This window comes from Sphaerodactylus townsendi, linkage group LG05, assembly GCF_021028975.2.
Source record: "Sphaerodactylus townsendi isolate TG3544 linkage group LG05, MPM_Stown_v2.3, whole genome shotgun sequence".
Taxonomy (NCBI): domain Eukaryota; kingdom Metazoa; phylum Chordata; class Lepidosauria; order Squamata; family Sphaerodactylidae; genus Sphaerodactylus; species Sphaerodactylus townsendi.
The window spans coordinates 32,733,066-32,753,584 of record NC_059429.1 but is presented as its reverse complement, the minus strand read 5'-3'; the positions used below and the strand labels follow the sequence as shown (position 1 = coordinate 32,753,584).

The 20,519-nt window shown below is 42.8% G+C and overlaps 1 protein-coding gene across 1 annotated transcript in view; it reads right to left on the bottom strand.

Annotated features, from left to right (window-relative positions):
• Positions 1-20,519, bottom strand: part of NEK7 (NIMA related kinase 7) — a 104,108-nt gene that overhangs the window by 71,093 nt on the left and 12,496 nt on the right. The window lies entirely within an intron of this gene.

Here is a 20,519-nt window from a genome sequence, read left to right as displayed (position 1 = left end):
CAAATGATTGATTCACTTTTGCTGCTGTAATTTTCCTCCCAGCATTTTTGGCTGCTTGGGTTCATGTAGATTGAAATTTAATCAAACATGAAAGCATTCTGATCAATATATAAAACTAGTCACAAAGAACAAAAGGCCTTTCTACAGATCCTTATTAAAACCATACTAGAAATGCAAATACATTTACTGAAATATCGAAGAAGACTTCCCAACTGGGAAATACTATCAAAAGAAAGTACTTCTGTCTGGTGGTGTTCCCCCCACCCCACCCTAAAAAAAAATTGAACTCTCTTCCTAAACTAAAGTTTTGGAGGTGATGTAGATCATCTTACTTCTTCAAATGCCAGTTTGATGCTTTCCATCTTTCCAGGAGTTTTTAAGTCGCTGCAATCCTTCAGAAGTAAAGGGAACATTGACATTTTCACCTCATAACTCTTAAACCAGAAGCAAAGCTTTTCTCCAGAACTTCTCTCTAGAACAGGCTTTTGCACTTTCCTTGAATAGTAGTAATAAAACTACTCCATCGCAGATACTACCTCCCACTTGCATCTCAAAACAATGAGCACTGAGGCTGGGAATCAAATGTCAAAGTGAATATAGCTTCGACACAAAATGAGTTAAACGTTCATGCAGTCCAGCTTCTTTATATACCTTTTTTTAAAAAAACACCCCAAAGCGACGAAGCATTGCCCTCACTGAGCTGACTATTTGCTATTCAGTTTAAAAAGCTCCAGTTTAAATGTTTCTGCTCCTCACTGAAATTTGTTGTGTTGTGATTAGCTCAGACCAGAAGTTTTCAGACTGTGTGCTGAGGAACCCCAGGGCTCTTTGGAAAGTTATAAAGGGTCCTTCAATGAGAAGATCAAACTCTTACGGTCTGCCAAATCTTCCCATGTAATAAGCACTTGCAGGGGCGCTCCAGAGCACACAGTGAAATCTCGCAGTCATTTCCGATAATGGCGAGGCCAAACAAGTCTGTCTGGAGATCCACGTGCTGTAAGAGAACACTCTCCAGAATGTGCCCAGAATAATTTACAATTGCAGGCGTTTCACAAAAGTTGGGTGCTGTTCTATAAAACATTTGGGGGGGGGGGATACTGAAACTGAAGCTGTCCTGCCATCAAAACGTAGACGAGCCAGGCCAAAAATATTGTTAATTGAAAGAAGATTGACATATAAAAAGAGTCAATTTGTGTGCCAGAGACCAAATCTATTGCCTTGCAAAGTACATCCTGACCCCTTTAGTGGCTAATATGTAACCAAGAAAGAAGGCTGACTATCCACACTAAGCAGAGGCATACAAATGATAAAGATAACACTGTACTGAGGAGTATTCAATCATGAGGATGCATGAGATGAAATCACAGTCCCATGGCCCAAAAAAACCTCCTTTTCCCTCACTTAACTTTTCCCTGTCCAGCAGTATTGCCAGGTACAGACTGGAAAACTGCATGACATCTGGATTGGGGAGGACCTGAGGGGGAAGCTGTTGGCAACGGCATGATATTCTATCACAGAGTTTCCAGCAATTCCTAGAGAGGTGTGTCATCACTTCCAGGTTTTCACCAGAAGTGATCTCATGGTCATTAGAAAAATAATAAGGAGGGTAGTAGCATCCCCCTTTCCCACTATGGGACTGGCAACCCTACTACCAAGCCATGCTGTAGCTACATCACATCTTGGCAGAAGAAAGGGAGAACACCCTTTTCAGGATGGGGGGATAAGAACAGTAAAGGGGAGTGAGGGAGGGGAGGGAGTGAGGGGTGGCATGCAAGGGAAGGAGGGGGGCAATACCTGGACATGGCCCACCCACCCTGGGGGAGGGAGGAGGAGGGGAGGGGTGGCATGCAAGGGAAGGGGAGGGAGGGAGAGGGAGGGAGGGGAGGGGTAGCATTTTGCCTGCTGAGTGGCATTTTGAAAGCAAACTCACTCCCAGCAGTTGCAAGAGTTGCTCCAGAAATTCCTCCGTAAGCCAGGGAAAAACAGGTTTATTTTTTTCTTTGGCTTAAAGAGGAAAGTGCTGGGAATTACAAAACACATGTTCAGAATGACCACAGAGTAGTGTGGATGTTTATCTTTAATGTGGGGCTTCCCGCTTTCCATGCAGGAAAAATTCCATATGGAAGTATCCTGTGTCCCAGCTATTTGAAATGGTGTATCCTAGGTACAGGCTTCACTGAAAACCAGCTGAGGCTACCATAGGAGCACGATCATTTGAACCCACACATTAAAAAAGCTCCCAAGGGGGCACACAATCCTCAGGTAGGAATATGTACCAATAAAGTTGTCTTTGACACTGTATCCCTTAGCTTCTAAAAGATGAGGACACTGAATTTCATAGAGTACACGAAATACAGCAACAAATGGGTGATAAGGCTGGAGTATTGCTGGCAGTTACTGTATTTTCTCACAACACTTGGCAAACCCATCGGGTTATTTAGGATGTGTGATGAGGTCAATGCTGGCAATTCCTTGCAAGATCCCAACATAGTTTCTCATCTAATGCTGAAAAAATATATATAATGTCCCCATGCGGTCAACACTTCCATGGAAAAATTAAATCTCTGTCTAGGCAAGTCTGAAAAGGCATAATTTCAATATTAAGCAGGTCTGCAAACGAACTTAAGGCCATGAACAGCCTTACAAACTTAGACTCACTAATTAGATCTGATACCTCTAGCTTATATAGGAAGGTAACTGAGGAGTTTATTACTGCATCTTTCTTTTTAAAGTACAGTAACCAGAAAGGAATGAAGCCAGTGTAATGGAAAGAGTGCTAAGCTTGCAGAAACTGAGCCTAAATCCCCACTTAGCCATGAAACTCACTGGGAGTCTTTGGGCAAGTTGCTCTCTCAGACTGACCTACATCACAAGATTATTAAGACAAGAAAGTGAAACACCATACAAGCATGGGATGACTCCAAGAACATCCCATGTCAACTTCAACGAAAAAGGGGGGACTTTGACAAAGAAATAGCTCAATGTAATATTTTTGCCACCAGTATCAGAGCTGCAGATGTGTGTGTTTTGGCACTACTAAAGCAATTAATGAAATCTTATGTATAGACAAAGCTCATTTCACCTTTGAAATACGTGATACAGACTGAACAGAAAAGAAAAATAGAAAACTCAAATGTATTAGTCAAGAAAGAAAAGCTCTCCAGTTAGCTGTATGTTTTGCATTTTAGCAGACGGGATTGCTTTTTGTTTTAGTATGTTTTGAAGAAAAAGACTAATATTTGAATTAGAACTGTACCTATTACCTCCCATATCCTCCTCTTTATTTTGCATATTAAAGTCACACCTGTGCAAGGCAGCTATGTCCCCATGGTGTTGCAGACTGCCACATTTTAGCAGAATTAATACAGTAAGTAGGAGCTGCACACTGTTAATTTCTTCATCCTTTTAGCAGGTGTGAGCATAGTAACAACATGTTTCATCACAGTGAGTAGTTATTTGTTTATATAACCTATTGATTTTCAGACTTTTCACATTTAGACAGTCCTTTCTATATTGGCTGGTCCACTGAAGAATCTGGAATAGAGAACTCTGCGGCATGTTCTAAGGCAGAGGCACCCACTGACACCTCTTCTGGTGCCCACCAAATATTTCTAGGCAGTGGTTGGGGCCACATAGGGCTTTTGCTCAGCAAACCTTCTTACTGACTATGGAAATGTGATGGATTGTGCAATTTTTTTTACAATGCATCTGCAGCAGCTGCCAATTTCACAAACCATCTGCAGCAGCTGCAGCAGCTGCCAACAAGAACCTACTCTATGCTGCTGAAGTGGCAATACTTTTGGGGTTGTCTCTGCTCTCACAAGAGCCATTTCTCAGCAGTCATTTTGTTGTTGTGCTCACCATGCCATGTTAGAATTCCAAATGTGGCCACAGGCTCAAAAATATTGGGGATTTTTGTTCTAGGGAGAATGTACACAGTCCAGATGAAGCACTGGTTCACAGTCACATTACCTTTCAGGTCAAGGGTGCAGAACAATCTACCGTATATCCAATATTCATCTGCAGCTGCACATTTCAGCAACTGATCAAATCCCCAGCCTGTCATGGAAATTCCCTGGGTGACCTTGGGCCAGTTATTCTCTCAGCCTAATCTATTTCACAAGATTCTTCCTCCTCGAAAGTGTTTCAGCAAAAATCGGATGATTATTCATTAGGGATGTCATCCTGCACGATGTGGGTGACTAGACTGGAAGGTCTCTAGGTTCTTTCCAACTTCTATTTTATTCAGTGAGGATAAAATGGAGGAAAGAAGGGCGAAGTTGGAAGCCACTGGGTCTTCAGTGGGGAGAAATGTGAGACATAAATACCAAAATAAATAAATAATGATATTATAATGGAGGAAGTCATATGGGGAGTCCAGGAACCATTTTTAACACTGAGGTTTTCAAAGGGCATCACAGTTTTAAAATTGGTTCCAATCCCATTAAAGATATTACTACTAATTCTAATCTTTTGGAGTTTTTTTTAATTATATTAAAAATTCCTGGAGCAGGGGGAGTCACTTTCTTTAAATCTGAACAGCTCTAACCACAAGGAGAACATGAATGGCCTGAAGGCATTAGCACAACAGAAAATGTTAAGCAATAGCTACACACTGTTCTGGTTCTTCCCTGTATAAATATAACAGCATGGAGTTCAAGAATGATGCTCAGCTACAAAGCATAAGGTACTCCCAATTTCTGAAGTTTCTCCAACTAAGACCAAGGAAATTTGAATCAATTAGCACAGCTCAATCTTATTCCAGGAAAATTACAACAGAAGTAGAATTTTTAAAAAAATAACAATGAAGAAACCTGGGAATTGTGCTGACTGCCAAGTTACCTCCTGCCTTGCTTTGACCATTTGACCATACTCAGTTGTCCATTAGTATCAATTAAAGATTATTTTTTCTTTCTCTGGTTCCAGAGAGTCAATCAAACACATTGTATTGTCGAAGGCTTTCACGGCCGGAATCACTTGGGTGCTGTGTGGTTTCCGGGCTGTATGGCCGTGTTCTAGCAGCATTCTCATCTGAATATAAGTATCTTGGCCTTTGTTTCTTTTGTCTATGGTCATCCTGTGTTTGTGTGGAGCTGGTTTGACACAGTCTTGACCCTAGTATTTTTCAACACTGGCAGCCAAGTTCTGTTCATTTTCATAGTTTCTTCCTTCCTGTTAAAATTGTCCATGTGCTTATGGATTTCAATTGCTTCTCTGTGTAGTAGTCTAGATCGTGAGTGATGGCTTTCTGTAGAGTAGTGGTCCGTTGTGAATTTCTGTTTTTTTCAGAAAAATAATATTCTATGTCCAGGTTGGTTTATCATGCGTGTTCTGCTATTGCTGATTTTTTCTTGGCTTTGAAATAGTCTGCAGCGTGCCTTTACCAGGTGTTCTTTGATACGTGTCTGTGCACTGCGTTTGGTGGTTCCTATGTAGACTATGTAGAACCACCAAACTATGTAGACTATTCAGATGCTCCCACCAGTGACCTTGCTATCTACAGGGTTACTCCCAGGCTATAATTGTTACTCATACTTCTATTCAGATGCCCTCAACTATTGACCTGGTTGCCGCCTTTGTTACTCACAGTCAAGGTTTCCCCACCCACCCTGGACACTCCAACAGATATATACTCCACTTGCTTTCCCAACATCAGATCCTCTGAAGATGCCAGCCACAGATGCAGGCAAAACGTCAGGAGAGAATGCTGCTAGAACACGGCCATACAGCCCGGAAACCACACAGCACCCAAATCAAACACATTACTTTGAACTACTTCCACTAGGAGAAACTTCTAGATTCTTCCTGCCTGGTTTCCTCCAAAAATGTTACTAGATTTCCAACTCTGGTTTGGGTAATTCCTGGAGATTTGGGGAGAAGTGCCTGGGGAGGATGGAGAATGGAGAGAGGGAAGGATTTAGGAATGTGATTCAGAAAAGTCCAGCCTCCAATTCTGTCATTTCCTCCAGGGGAACTGCTCTCCAAAGTCTCCAGGCTCCAACCTGAGGTTGTAACTCCGGGTCATTCTCAATAGCAGCGTTAGCCATAAATCTAGTATTGTAACAGGAAGAACCTAAGAAAAGTAAAGGAATTGTAAGTATTTTGAACCAGAGAAGTTAGGAGGAAACTTCATAGTGCTTCTCTGTGCACAATTCTCCATTTCTGAAGAGTCACTCTTTCATAAAATAAAAATAATGAATTTGGGTGCTGTGTGGTTTCCGGGGTGTATGGCCGTGTTCTAGCAGCATTCTCTCCTGACGTTTCGCCTGCGTCTGTGGCTGGCATCTTCAGATTACAACAGAAGTAGAATTTTTTAAAAAAAATAACAATGAAGAAACCTGGGAATTGTGCTGACTGCCAAGTTCTACTTCTGTTCCTCTGAAGATGCCAGCCACAGACGCAGGCGAAACGTCAGGAGAGAATGCTGCTAGAACACGGCCATACAGCCCGGAAACCACACAGCACCCAAGTGATTCCGGCCGTGAAAGCCTTCGACAATACATTAAAATAATGAATGCTATTGCCACTGCCATTCTAGGCAACCTTTGTAGTTTCCAAGTTGTTTGTTTTTTATTTGATAATCCCTAGAATTTGTAAGAGAAAACACACATTGTCCGGGGCGTGCATTTACTCGGACTTACCGCCGCCAGCTGGCCCACGCGGTTCGATGGCCGCCTCGCCGCATACGCCACCGACGCCTAATCCCAGCGGCTGGATTAGGCGGCCGAGGGGCAGGCGTGACGAACCGCTCAGGGCGTGGAAACCCTCCGGGCGGCGCTGGGCGCTGGACGCCCGGCGGGCTCCGGCCGCCAGCATTACTGCGATACTCCATCGCGGCCAATCCTGGCTCGGAGGGGGGGTGCGCAGCGACGAGGGCGGCGGACGCGGCTTCGCCTCCGGGCGACGAAGGGAACGGCGCCTTCTCAAGCGGCGCTTCCGGCGCTGCGCCGAACTGCTGGCCGGGCCGCCTCCCAGGGAGGAAGCGGGACTTCGGCTTTCGACCACCACCGGCTTGGCGCCCGGCGTCACGGCCCTCCAGACTGCCGTCCGGCATGACAGAAGGCGTGAGCGGAGGAGTCTGGAAAGGAAGAGCAAACCCGGCAAGAGAGGAGCCCCTTTTAAGAGTGTAGAGGCGGCGAGGGGATAAAAGGGGAAGAACAGCAGCAGCTGGGAGTGTGCGTGGGACAGGAGGCAGAAGGAAGGGTGTGCAGAGAGGGGGGCTGGAAGGCGGAGGTTAAGGAAGAATAGCCAGCTGAGGGACAGGAGGGAAAGTGGAAGGCCTGTGGAGAGAACAGGCCCCAGTTCTGGGACAGGGAGACTTGTGGAGCAAACAGAAGCTCCCTCGAGGGGGAGGCACCTAAAGGGGAGTCCTGTGGAAGGAACGAAGGCTCTCCCAGGGAACTGTATTGGAGAGGCCAGGCTGACCCCTGGGGGGGTTTAGGCCCCACTGTTTGACCCTCCCGCCTCCCTGGGAACAGGGGGGTGAGGCCGGGAACAGAAAGGCTGGAGGTAGGGTTTGGAGGGAAGGCATCAGGGCTCCCCCGCGGTACTCTGGAGGGGGACCCTGACACACACATATTTTGGTTATTTTGCAAATGTGGAGAGGATAAAAGCAGAAGTAAATAAAATAACCAAAATTAAAAATCAAGTTAGGAATCTGCTGTGCCGGTCAAGTCAAAACCAAGATAGTTATTTACATATCGCCTCTCATATGGTGGAAGGGATGTTATAATCACCAATCTGACATGGAACTAAATAATATGATGCTATGGAGGGATGTTGAGACATAAGTGCTCCAATGACATCTGTGGAAAAGAGTTCTATTTTGTTGAAATAAGCAGGTGGACAGTCATGTCCTCGACATATGATGCATAGTTCTTTGGATACACTAAAATTAGCATGTCAGCAATGCCTTTCTTTTTCTCCTTACATTTAAACAGTATGAGGAAAGTACATAAAATTAAAATATGTAGTACTTTAAAAAAATTGGCACCAAATACGGCCTGTACTACAACAAATATGTGAAATCAAACCACACTATTTAGGGCATTGGAAATGTTGCAGGAGGGTGGTGTTGTTGTTTTTTTGCAGAAAATTCTCCAATATTTTTCTGGAAAATCCACATAACTGTTCAGAGTTTTTGTATGGATTGGTAAGCAGATTCCGATTCAAAACACCAATCAGCCACATATCACTATACATCTGGAAGCATTTTGAGAGCTTCTGATGTTGAACTAGAAAAGAGACCCACCTGTCTGTGCAGTTTGATAGAGAGACAGGAATTCAGCCAAAACACTAGAATATAGACTAGCAATACAGATACACATCCATTCTTGAATTAATATTCTAGACAACTTAAGCAACTTTCTACTATCATCCCCCAACTTTAAATGGCCTTCATTATTCAAACAGAACACTACAAAGTTAAACACAGATGGCAAAAATTTTAATACTGCCACAACAAAGGGAAGTCACCCCTTGGTGTTTCTTACAAATGAATATTAAATGAATACTGTATGAAGAACTAAGAGATTATGGTTACTTCTCAATGTTATTGTAAAACCAAATAAGCTTAACATTATCATGATGAATAGTAACTTGCATTGTTTATTAGAGAGATACTTCTGTGTTACAACAAAAAGAGAGCAGAGTCCTGCCAAAGTTCAGTATTGTGCATTTAGCTATCTCACTGAATTCAGTAGGATTCAAAATACTTAACTTCGGATGGATCATAGTCAGTATGCTTAATATGAAAAAGAGTGTTTATAACTCTTGAAAGTGAGTATCATATAATATCTTCTTGTAAACTTTACCAACAATCTATATGATAGACCAGTAATATTTTCCCTTGCTGCAAGTGGAAGGCTGCCTAATGAATACATGACTGATGAGAAATTCCAACTCAGGACTTCCTGAACATTATGCTACAAAACTATATGATACAGACAGAGTCTGTCAGGATGCCGAAGGGCTGAGTGATGGCGGCTGACTAAAGGTGGAGAGAGGTGGCAGACCAGGAGAAACCAGAGGAGAGGGCTTCTCTCAGCCTCAGCAGAAGCCAGGGTGGGAAATTGAGGGTGGAGCAAAAGCCCAAGCAGAGCAGAGCCAGACTACACTATCATCAGCAGACCTGTCAGACAGATTACCGGCAGCTGGTAAAAAGGTGAAAGGGGGATTTGGGAAAGGTGAATTTGGGACAGTGTTTCAGGGAAAGAAGCACCTGGGGCTGGGAGAAGGGACAGGAAGGGAGGCAAAGCAAAGACAGACAGGAGGAGGACCCAATATCAGGGTTCCAGGAAAAGCAAGTTCCCAGCTCAGGTAACCAAGGGGACCAATGAAGGGAAGGACAACCCCCATAAAATGAGCCAGAGACAGAGGCTAGGGAGGAAGTGGCTAGACGTCTCCTTAATGACAGGGAATGTTTCAGCCATGGCAGAGGAGGGAACTGCTTCTACCTCTTTCGACCCTTCTGAAGCAAATGACAACTCAGCTAAACTGATGGACCTCACCAACAAGGTACCCTTGGGTGAAACCCACTAGTTACTTCCAGTTTACACAGAGCACTCTGATATGAATTCACAAGTGCATAGTTGAGAGCTGGTATATTGACCTCATACCTGAAAAACTCAGCCTCAAATTCATTTTTTGCCATGAACCTTACTGGTTTGATTTTGGTCAGTCATGATCTCTCAGGGCTGCTGCTTGAGAGGAGCTCATGAATAAGCTCCACATGATAACCCCTCTCCCCAGCTCTGCTACATCTTTCCTAAAAGATAAAAATGAAGCAGATTTAGGAAAGACCACAAGGAAGTTCAGGGAAGCTGGACATTGCATGATTGCCCCAAAGTGCTGTGAGGAAACGGGGGCGGGGGGGAATCCACTTCCCATCAGCAGCAGAGCTGGACAAAATACCAGGCAACACAGGCCATTCATTCATATACTACTTATCTTGTGGCTGTTTGCTTTGCAGTGGGGTTTGCTCATGGTTTTTTGTTTACACAGACAGATTACCCTCCTCGGAAAAATCCCTAGCCGATCCATCATTTTGTCTGCCCACTGCTTCCTTGTTGTTTCTGTGCAACCTCCATTTGGGGAGGTTACCTGCCACTTTTTTTTTTTTGCCATCTTTGGCCTAGCGTTGCAGAATATGTTTCCTGCAGATTTCACAGCAGGTGAGGAATGGGGGGGGGGGGGTTCAGATTGATAGATAGATAAGTAGTGCATGAATAAGCCTGGAAGCCCAGGCAGTATGGAAATATTGAGCAGCAAAGCTTGCCCCACTTTCATATGCCTCCTCCAGAATTCCAAACTGCTTCTCATGTGCCATATAAACCCCCCTTACTTCAGAGAATAACACCACAAAGCAGCAGAGAAAAGAAAAAGCTCAGTTGCCTGACAATACCAGTTTGCTTTCCTGTTTCCCTTCTCCCAATTTGTCCAGACTTCAGACACAGACACCACTTATCCAAAATGGGGGGAGGGGGCAGCCTTGCAACCTCAAATGAGCTTGAGAGAGAAGCAACATCAAAGAGTCTACAGCACAAAGAAACCAGCTTTGTCAATTTCACTATGCTCACTGCTCCAGCAATAGACCTTTACCAGTGGGAAAGGGGGGGAGGGACAGAGGAGAAGAAGAAGCCCTTCTGCTCATCCTGAAATGGTGGTCTAAAGAGAGATCATCCTGAATTGGTGGCTTAAAGAGTGAGAGGAACTGTTTCGGTGTTGAGAGGAAAAGGCAGGGAAGATTTGAAAAAAACCCCGAAGAAAGCTTTACGCATGCCAATCTCCCAGGAAGAGGGAAAGTCACACTTTCAGAGCTTTTGGAAATCCCAGGGATTTTCTGATCTGAGGGTGGGGTGAAGAGGGAGAAATGTGTGCTGGTGAATACAGAGCTCAAGGTACATTCCTGTTCTAAGAGATCATTACTCTCCAATATTACACAAAGATTTGTGAATGATGTATTTCATTTTCACACACAAAATCCTAGAAACAAATAGTATAGATCTCACACATTCCCCAAAGGAATTTTTTAGCAATTCACCAACCAGACGTCATTTCCCCTTTACTGAAAAGCCTTATCCAGTTCCAAAGGTTAATCAAATTGTTTTATTTGGCAAACAATTCTTGTTAGTCTATCGCTTCAATAACTATGAATTGGTTTGACCTGGACCAGTTGCTCAAGGCCAAGTTAGAGAACCCACTGAAAGGAAACCCGGTCAGAAAAATATGGTCAGCATTTTTATGGAGCAGGAAGGTGGTTGTATAACACTCCTATGTTGGCCTGGTCTCAACTATTTATTGGTATACTTCCTTTGTTCTTTATAAAAAATAAACACTTACTGTGTTCATTTATTAATGTATGCAATGTGTCAGGCACAATAAAAAAACAAAACCTCATAGTAAAAAATATCTTTTTTCAGTTGATTTGGCTGATCGTTATTAAATAAATATGGTATGAGAAAACTCACTTCCTATGTCTGTCAGCTGATTACAACATCTGCTTTTTAAATAAATTAATCACTGTAAATGAATGTATCTTTTATAAACTTAACATTCGTTTTCTTTATTTCATTTTACAGTCCCCTACACACACACAAAAATACCCCTGCCAAATAAACATGGGTGCCCTTTAGTCCCAGTACCTACTGTTTAAAATTTACCATCACCAATCAAGCTAAATTTGAACTGATTAATCAACAGATTAAATCAATTATATCTTGCAGCTATAATCTGCTGTCCTTAAATATTATACTTGGATGAACATAACCTCATCCTATTTTTCAGTAAACATTTTTCACATTTTCACAGCTGGATTCTACTGGTTGTAGGTTTTCCAGGCTGCGTGGCCGTGGTCTGGTAGATCCTGTTCCTAACGTTTCGCCTGCATCTGTGGCTGGCATCTTCAGAGGTGTATCACAGAGGGAAGTCTGTTACACACTGTGTGAGGCATCTCTGAAGATGCCAGCCACAGATGCAGGCAAAACATTAGGAACAAGATCTACCACACCACGGCCACACAGCCCAGAAAACTCACAACAACCAATTTTTCCTTATAATTCTACTAAACAGGTTCTTTAAAACTTAATAAAACTACATTTCTTTTTCTAGAAAAGTGTGCATATTTGATATCTTCAGCATGCTATGAAGGTAAAAATAACTTTATGTTATTTAATTAGGAAAGAGGTTTCATGTTAAGCTTGAAATATCCTCAGGACTCTAGTGAGCAAAGGAAAACATGGGAAGTTGCTACCCAAAGAGAAATTTACACAAAAACACAGAATCTTGCCCAAAGATAATGTGCACTTATGGAGCAAAATTAAATTCATGGCTAGAGGTTTGCATGATTTGGGCAGACTAATAATTCCTACTGCCAAAGGGGACACTTCTTTTATGAATCCAAGAATAGTTTGGCAGCAGAAACTGTTACAACACCAACTGAACTACCAAGTCCTGTTGTCCTGTTCCCACACATATTCAAAACATTTTCAAAGTGTCCAACACAGCTCACAAATTTTAAAATTAAATTCAGAATTAAAAATAATCAAATCTGAATAAAGTCCATGTTTTTTTAAACTGCCCTATCAGCTCAAAGAGCCAAAGGCAGACAAACATGAACTGAAATAACAAGTCTGCAAATCACATACAGACAAGAACCTCTTTGGATAGTTCCATTGGATAGCAGCCATGGACCATTACCGTTTGCAATATTAAGCAGTACTCAACTATAACATCAGAGAAAACATGTACCTCAGACTTTTAAAAGACCGGGTTGCTTATGTAACCCGTATAGCTTTAAAAGGGTCGGGTAAGTAGTAACAGTGTTGTGCATCCCACCCACCACTTTTAACAGCCTGAACTACACTTAAACAAATAGTTTTTGTTCAAGAGCAGATATTTAATTTTATTTAAAGGCAAGAAAGGAATAAGAACTTTCAACAAAATAGAGGAATAGTAAAACAGAATGAACAGACCCAACGTTGCAGGGACGGGGGACAGAATAAGTCTCTGGCTCCAACTCAAAGCACTGGAATGGTCTGGAAAAGTTTCCCTTCGTATCAGTCTGGAAAAAAGTTCTTTTTCTCCATCACAGCAGAAGTCCCATGAGCATGGTGAATCTGAGGCTCATGCCAGACAAGGGCTCCTCTTTCACCACTACTCTTCTGCTCCTTCCACAGACTTTTCCATCCCAGTAATGTCTTCCTTATCCAAATTCTCCACTTCCTCTTGAGTGAGTGACAGTGGCGTACCTAGGCAAACTGGAGCCCTGGGCAAAACCTGAGTTTGATGCCCTCCCCATGGGCAGCCACCCTCTCCCACCATGACCAAACAATGATTTTTTTCCACCAGGTTGTTTCAAAGTCACCACCACATTATAGAACATGCTCCAACTCACAAATCTGAACACAGCAATGGGCCATGCCACACAGCAGAAATATTTTTGAATACATTTTCAAAATGCTTTCAAAATGTTTTATTACTGCTATGAAAACATTTTATGGTGTTGTATCCAGTCCCCCCAACTGAGGGAAACACCATCACTTTCAATGTTATTTAAACTGGGGACCCCAGATTCTCCCTTTAAGGAGGATTTAAAAGGAGAATCTGGGCTCCCTAGTTTAAACAAGTGATGCTGGAATCCACCCCCAAACAGCATCATTTTCAATTGTGTTTAAACTGGGGAGCCCAGATTCTCCTTTTAAATTCACCTTAAAAGGAGAATCTGGGGTCCCCAGTTTAAACAACATTGAAAGTGATGCTATTTTGGGGTTGATTCTCCCCCACCCTGAAACAGCATCACTTTCAATGTTTAAACTGGGGACCTCAGATTCCCCCTTTAAAGCCATGCCAAAGGAGAGGGGGATTTAAAAGGAAAATCTGAGAAAATTTGCTGTCAGGGATGCAATTGTTAAGCTAGCAGCACCAAACTTTCAGGGTATCTTTAGGAGATGCTCCTGATGATATCACCCAGGTTTGGTGAAGTTTGATTCAGGGGATCCAAAGTTATGGACACTCAAAAGTGTAGCCCCCATATCCTATTAGCTCCCATTGGAAACAATGGGGGATGGGGCACCCCCTTTGGAAGTCCATAACTTTGGACTCTGTGAACCAAACCTCACCAAACCTGGGTGATAGCATCAGGAGAGTCTCCCGAAACATCCCTGAGATTTTGGGGCTGCTATCCTAAAAATGCGCCCCCTGCAGGCCAAAAACAGAAAAAACACTAATACAAAAATATCTCACAAATGAACCTGCATTTTTGGCGCCCACCTGTGCCCTGGGCAATTGCCCACTTTGCCCAATGGGAGGAACGCCTCTGGTGAGTGACATTCCCTTTCTCTCTTTCATCTAGTCTTCCTTCTCAGACATGAAGACATCCACACAACTCATGGATTAGCCATGTGAGGCATAATTAGTGTCTTAATTATCAAAGACTTTAGTAATCATTTGATTAGGATTAGCCAAAATAGGTATCGGCAATATTACCATATATTCTGATTGACCAATGTTTTGATTGTCAACTACCTTTTATATTTCCTTTCTACTTGCCTTCAATCTATCCATTCATTGTTATTAAGTGAACCTTCGTAAAACAAGGGTATTACTATTTTACAGGAAAATACCACATCAGTCTAAAATCAGTGTATACCAAGGCTCAGGTCCCAAAGGGCCCAAAGTTGGAAATGCATGTGGGATTGACCACATACGTGTGTCCCCCCAGAGCAACAATATGATAGATCTACCCATCCCTATCTATCTATCTATCTATCTATCTATCTATCTATCTATCTATCTATCTATCTATCTATCTATCTATCTATCTATCTATCTATCTATCTATCTATCTATCTATCTATCTATCTATCCTATTCTATCCTATTCTATCTATCTATTTATCTATCCATCTATCTATCTATCTATCTATCTATCTATCCATCCATCTATCTATCTATCATTCTATTCTATTGGATTTCGTAGACCGCCTCATCCCCAAAGGGCTCTAGGCAGTTCACAGTACAATAAGGACCAATAATTTACTTTAAAAACATCTAAAATACAACAGACAAACTTTTCTCCAACTATGGATTTCAGATTTTTTCCCCCATTCCCTTTTTTATTAAATAGGAAAAGCACTGGCTCTTACACCATAGATGACTACAACACATGCTGAAAAACTGACAGAGAATTTGACTGGCAGAACTGAAAGTCAACTAGATTCTCAACATCAGGAAGTGGAAATATTTTTCTTATTTTTATTACATAGAAGTGCAGAGATTCTGTTTTCTAAGAAGATCTTTATTCCTGGTAAGACAACTTATCCAGAGCATCTCACACGGCCTTCCAATCTAGGATTGTACTTTATATTGATGAAGTTCCATTCATTTCAATAAAACAAAGTTAATATAAGCAGAGAATAACTTCCCTTCTCAAAATACAATTTTGAAAGACAACAGTCAAACGGCATTTGATTTAATTTCAAGAGCCAATTATTTCCCCTGCCTGAGTCTCTTATTCTGCCCTTTCCTCTCAGGTACATCTTTAAAAAACACAATCCTTTCGTTTACAAAAAAACCAAACAAATAATGATTATATGTCGCTCATAAGTGTCAAAACTATGAAGTACACATTTTGAGAAGCATGGTCTTTTCTGAGAACAGAAAATCATGGTTATTAAAAGACTGTACAAATACTAATGACTTTTTCTCTTTGCCAATGAAACAAAGCCAATAGCAAAACATCATTATACCAGTTTTATTTATATACAAAGTCTTCATATATAATACATGTGACCTATCTTGTAAAGGACATGCAGCAGATGATCTAACATGATTGAAGTACATTTCTCCTCCACATAATAGTTCAAATTCAAAGGCCTAGACACACACAGGGGAAAGTTTTTGCTATAGTAGTTCTGGCAGCTGAAAAGACAAATTCCTATTTGGTTTCAACCAGTGGTTTCAACCAATTGGCCATGCTGGAAGGGGCTGATGGGAATTGAAGTCCATAACATCTGGAGTGCCAAAGGTTCACCACCACGGGACAGTGGCATGTCTCTTCAGCAGTTTATCTTGTCCTTCTCCAGAGGAAGAAGGGGTGCGCCCAGATCTCCACCAGATATGCCTACCATGTATTTAGATTCAGGCAAAATGACTTTTCCGGTGATGGAAACCACAGACCATCAGCCCAATTCAGAGTTGGGGGGCGAATGCCCACTGAAGTTGACACAGACTCACACAATGCATTTGCCCTCCTAGCCAGTGTTAAGTGGAACTTATGCCAGTCGGGAGGGCAAACAGAGAGGCTCTGCAGCTCCTAACCCACTTCTAGCAGCCATTTCCACAGCTGTGCTAGCCTAATGTGGCGGGGGACACTTCTGGGGGTGTTCTCAGCGATGGAGCTGATGTTACTCTGCTCCCGCGGGGTTGTGGCCCTGGGAATACTGGCAGCAGGGAAGACATTTAGCTCTATGGAGGGCTTTCTGGTGGCAAGGTTTTTGTTCTCCTTTGCTTTGGGTTTTTCTGTCCTTCTGCACCACTGGAAAGTCCTCTGGAGGTGGCACAGTGTTGCCGCTGCCCATGCTGCACACACAGGCAGTGCACTGCCGTTTCCGCACGGCCCCCCAAAACCGTTTCCGCACGGCCCCCCAGGCACCCCCACGCCGGCAAGAATTCTGCCGGCGTGGGGGCGGAGGCCGTTCGCCGCATAGCGTCGCGAAGCGGCCTCAGGAGAGGCTTGGCCGGATGACGAAGCGACTCCTGCGTGGAGCGCCTCTGCCAGCTTCCCACTCACCTTGTCCCCGTTGGTCGGCCTGCTGGCCTCCGAAGCTCCACCCGCGCTGCCCTCCGACCTCCAGGGGTCGAGGAGGGACAGTGAGGAGGGAAGCTTCGGAGGCAAACAGGCTGTTTGGCGGGGACAAGGTGAAAAAAGAAAGAGAAGCTGCTTTATCATTCAGCGGTGCCATTAAGCACCGCGCCGCCGGGAACTTTACACTGTTCAGAGCAAAAACACCTTTAAAGGGTTGTTTTTTAGAGGCTGACCCTGATGATAGCAGCCCTGGGGACAGAGGAAGCGAAGCCAATTACGGAATTACTGCGTTGCAGCAGCGCCCGCCTGTGCGGAAATGGCTCCCTGAGAGCAACGTTTTTTGCCGATCCCCGGAAGCCATAAAAGAAACGTCGCGAGGAAAACGGCCATTGTTTTACACGAGAATCAAGTTCCAAAGCTGTCTGCCTGTAGAACCTCTGCACAATCCCTTGAATTTTTCTGAGATTTTCCCACAAAACAGCAACTAAAAAAAGTTTGAAGGTCCTCTTTAGCAGTTCTCACACAAACCCCAAACAGCTTGTCTGGGTCATCTTGGACATGTCTAGATGGTGTACTTTCCTCTGGACTGTACCTATAATTTTAACAAACTCCTTTTATTCAGAAAACAAATCAGTGACTCAATCAAAATCCATGAGAATCAATGACAATCTAATCACAATGGAATATGAATTGTAGTCTGAAAACCCAGCACAGAATGTTTGCTTAAGAATGCAACTGGGTGTTGAGTTACACCTTCAGACTTCAAGAACACAGAGATAAGTTTGAAAACTATAATGGCAAAACTAAATAAATACTTGAAAGCATGGTGGCAAATAGTACAACAGGATTAGGTTCTCTGACTTGTTCATCTCTTAAACTCTCTAGCCAGATAATAAGGTTATTTAAGGGCCTGTATGTAGTAAAATAAAGCACATCTTGCCTGCTAGATACAGTTCACATGTACATGAAGTCTGCTTTGTATATATATAAATAAACCTTTAATGGCATAATTAAAACAGCAGCAATATACCAGAAAAATGGCGACCTCAGTGTAATGATACAATCTCCAGTACAGTTATAACCGTTTGCTGATGACAGAGCACAAAAAGTTAGCCAGCGCTTCCAATACACTTGCAGAACCACAATCCAACATCGTTACCACAATTGATAGATTAATATTATCAATGGGGGGTTTTAACCACAGGTTTAGATATTTATTCCTGGTTAAACTGTGCTTGGGCAGTGTAATATCACGTGTTGGATTGATTCTTAAATGGCTGAACTGCAGGGACAAAATGCTTTCATTAAAAGGCACTTTCTGTATTCTGCCCTGAGTGGTAGCTGAAGGGAGAATATTGCACCTGGCAAGGGTCAGGGCTCGTCGCAATTTGGGTTCTAAGACCAAATGGAAATACTTGGCCATGGTATAGGGTTTTAATGGTATACCCAAGTGCAAGGGAGAGCAGCGTTTATTAGCCTGCTGCATCAGGTGACTATACTCGAGATCATACAATCTCTTTTTGATAGTCAGCTTTAGTCTGCTTTGTAAACTAGATGATATGCAACTAAAATATGCAAACTAGTCACAGCCAACTTTTGCTGGCTCGTGATCTATTTATGAGGTAGCTCCTCAACACAGAGAATTTTTGTAGTCTCCTTGGATAAAATGTACTGAAGGGAATTGCTTTTTCTATTGGTTCCAAGTTTGTTTACAGAATGTTGGGCATTTTTGTGTGTTATCAAATGACAAAAACAATACTGTAAAGGGAGATCCAGACAGCTAATATGCATATAAAACCAGATCCCCATAGCTAATAAACACATGTAATTAACAAAAACCAGAAAGTTACAACTTGTTCTTTCAATTTAGCAAATGCCAGTGGATGTAGCCTGTTAAGTCTGTGATCTTCTTTGTGAATGTAGAAAATACAATCACAAACCATCTCAGCTTTTCAAAAAGACTAAAGTGGCTCTCCTCTTTTGCTCCATCTCGTTTTCCAAGTGACTCCCACTAGAAAATACTGCATTTGTTTTTGAATAGGACTATGCACTGAGGCATATGCTGCAGGCTTTGTTCCAGAGTCCAGTTCCTCTCTCCCTGCTCTATTACATGAAACCAAAACAGTCAAGGAGGCTCACTGCTTTGCATAATACTTGGGGATCTCTAGTGAGGCTGTCAGCTCTTCTCTGCCAGCATACAAGGCACTAACACTCTTCTCCCCTCCCTCACTCAAAGCATGTCTTCAGAGCCTCAGGCTAACAGCCATGGCTTGGCCCACGTGAGCAACCCTGAGATTTCATTCAGTTGCTGACGTCAAATAGAAGCAAGAACATCTTGGTTTTAATGACTCTTCCCTCAATACATGAGATTTTTATGCATGCTGGTTAGTAGCCATTGTACCTTTCACATATGCAACCTAAGACTAAATTTTGTCAAAGGAAAAGCAGAAGGTCACTTTCATGCGTAGGCTTTAAACCTTTTCACTATAAACATGTCAGGAGGAAAGATCGACAGCAGTTACTATAGATCAGATCTTTCCTATTCTCTATGCATGCAAACATAATCACACCCATTCATACACATTAATAGCATAGCTAAAGTGCTAGTATAAAGTTTTCTCTCTTCCAAATCACTATAATAATTTTTGGTATGGTTCAGTTTTTTAGGGGAGTAGGGAATCAGAGTTTAACAGATTATCTGGAGTAGGAGATGTAGGGAGTTCAGACTTGTCTCAGGGAAGAACTACAAACGGGGAAACTCAGAGCTTTCCTCACTTCCAGTCCCTATGGTGTGAGAGAAGGAACTACAGTTCTTGCTTTCTTCTTACCTTTTCTTCTCCTGTGTCTTGAATTCATATAACACCAAATCTTTAAATTATAGAATAATATATTTACTCTCTGTCTGTAATGTTTTCTATGGTTTGGTCTTGTGGTGGTTAGGGTGAGAATGGGGAGGCAATGCATTACCACATGTAATGGGTAGAGCTAGTAGTATTTGCAGTTTTGTATGCCATTAAAGGTTGAAATTGGGTAGAACTAGTATGTAATGCAGCAATTCCCCACCAGGGATCCGTGGTACCCTGGGGTGCCGTGAGCATGACTCAGGGGTACCACAGCAACGCTAACGCCCCCCCCCCTCACTTTTGCAGTGTCTCCCACTGGCACCAGCAAGGACATAGAGCTGGGCCAGAGGGCAGGGCTTGCTGCAAGGTCAGCAGCCACTTCCTGCCACCACCACCACCCCTGTGCTTTCCTTCACCCTGGGAGGGGAAGGTGGGCGGGTGGCAAGCAGGGGTACTGGGGGGGGAGGGAGGATAACAGGGGTACCGTGAGATATGAAGAGTGAGGTCAAGGGTACCATGACGTTGAAAAGGTTGGGAAACACTGATGTAATGTTATAACAGGAGTTGGGCTGATAACTTTCTTTTCTGATGTAAAAGGTTAGGAACATCTCTTTGCTAGTTGAATGAAATATGAACTAAACTCCTATTCCTCCTCTGCTTTGAGTATTTAGCGAGGTTTGGCAAAAAGCAAAAGCTAAATGGAACTTAACTCTTGGCTTGCAGCCTGTGAACTGAGCCAGTGGACAACCAGCACCAACTCAGAAGCTGTGCTGCATTTTTTGTCCAAATTATATTTTTGTGTTTACTTGTAAGCAGCTTTAGTCCCATGTGTGGAGAAAAGTAAAATAGAAATAAATACATTCTTAAGCTATA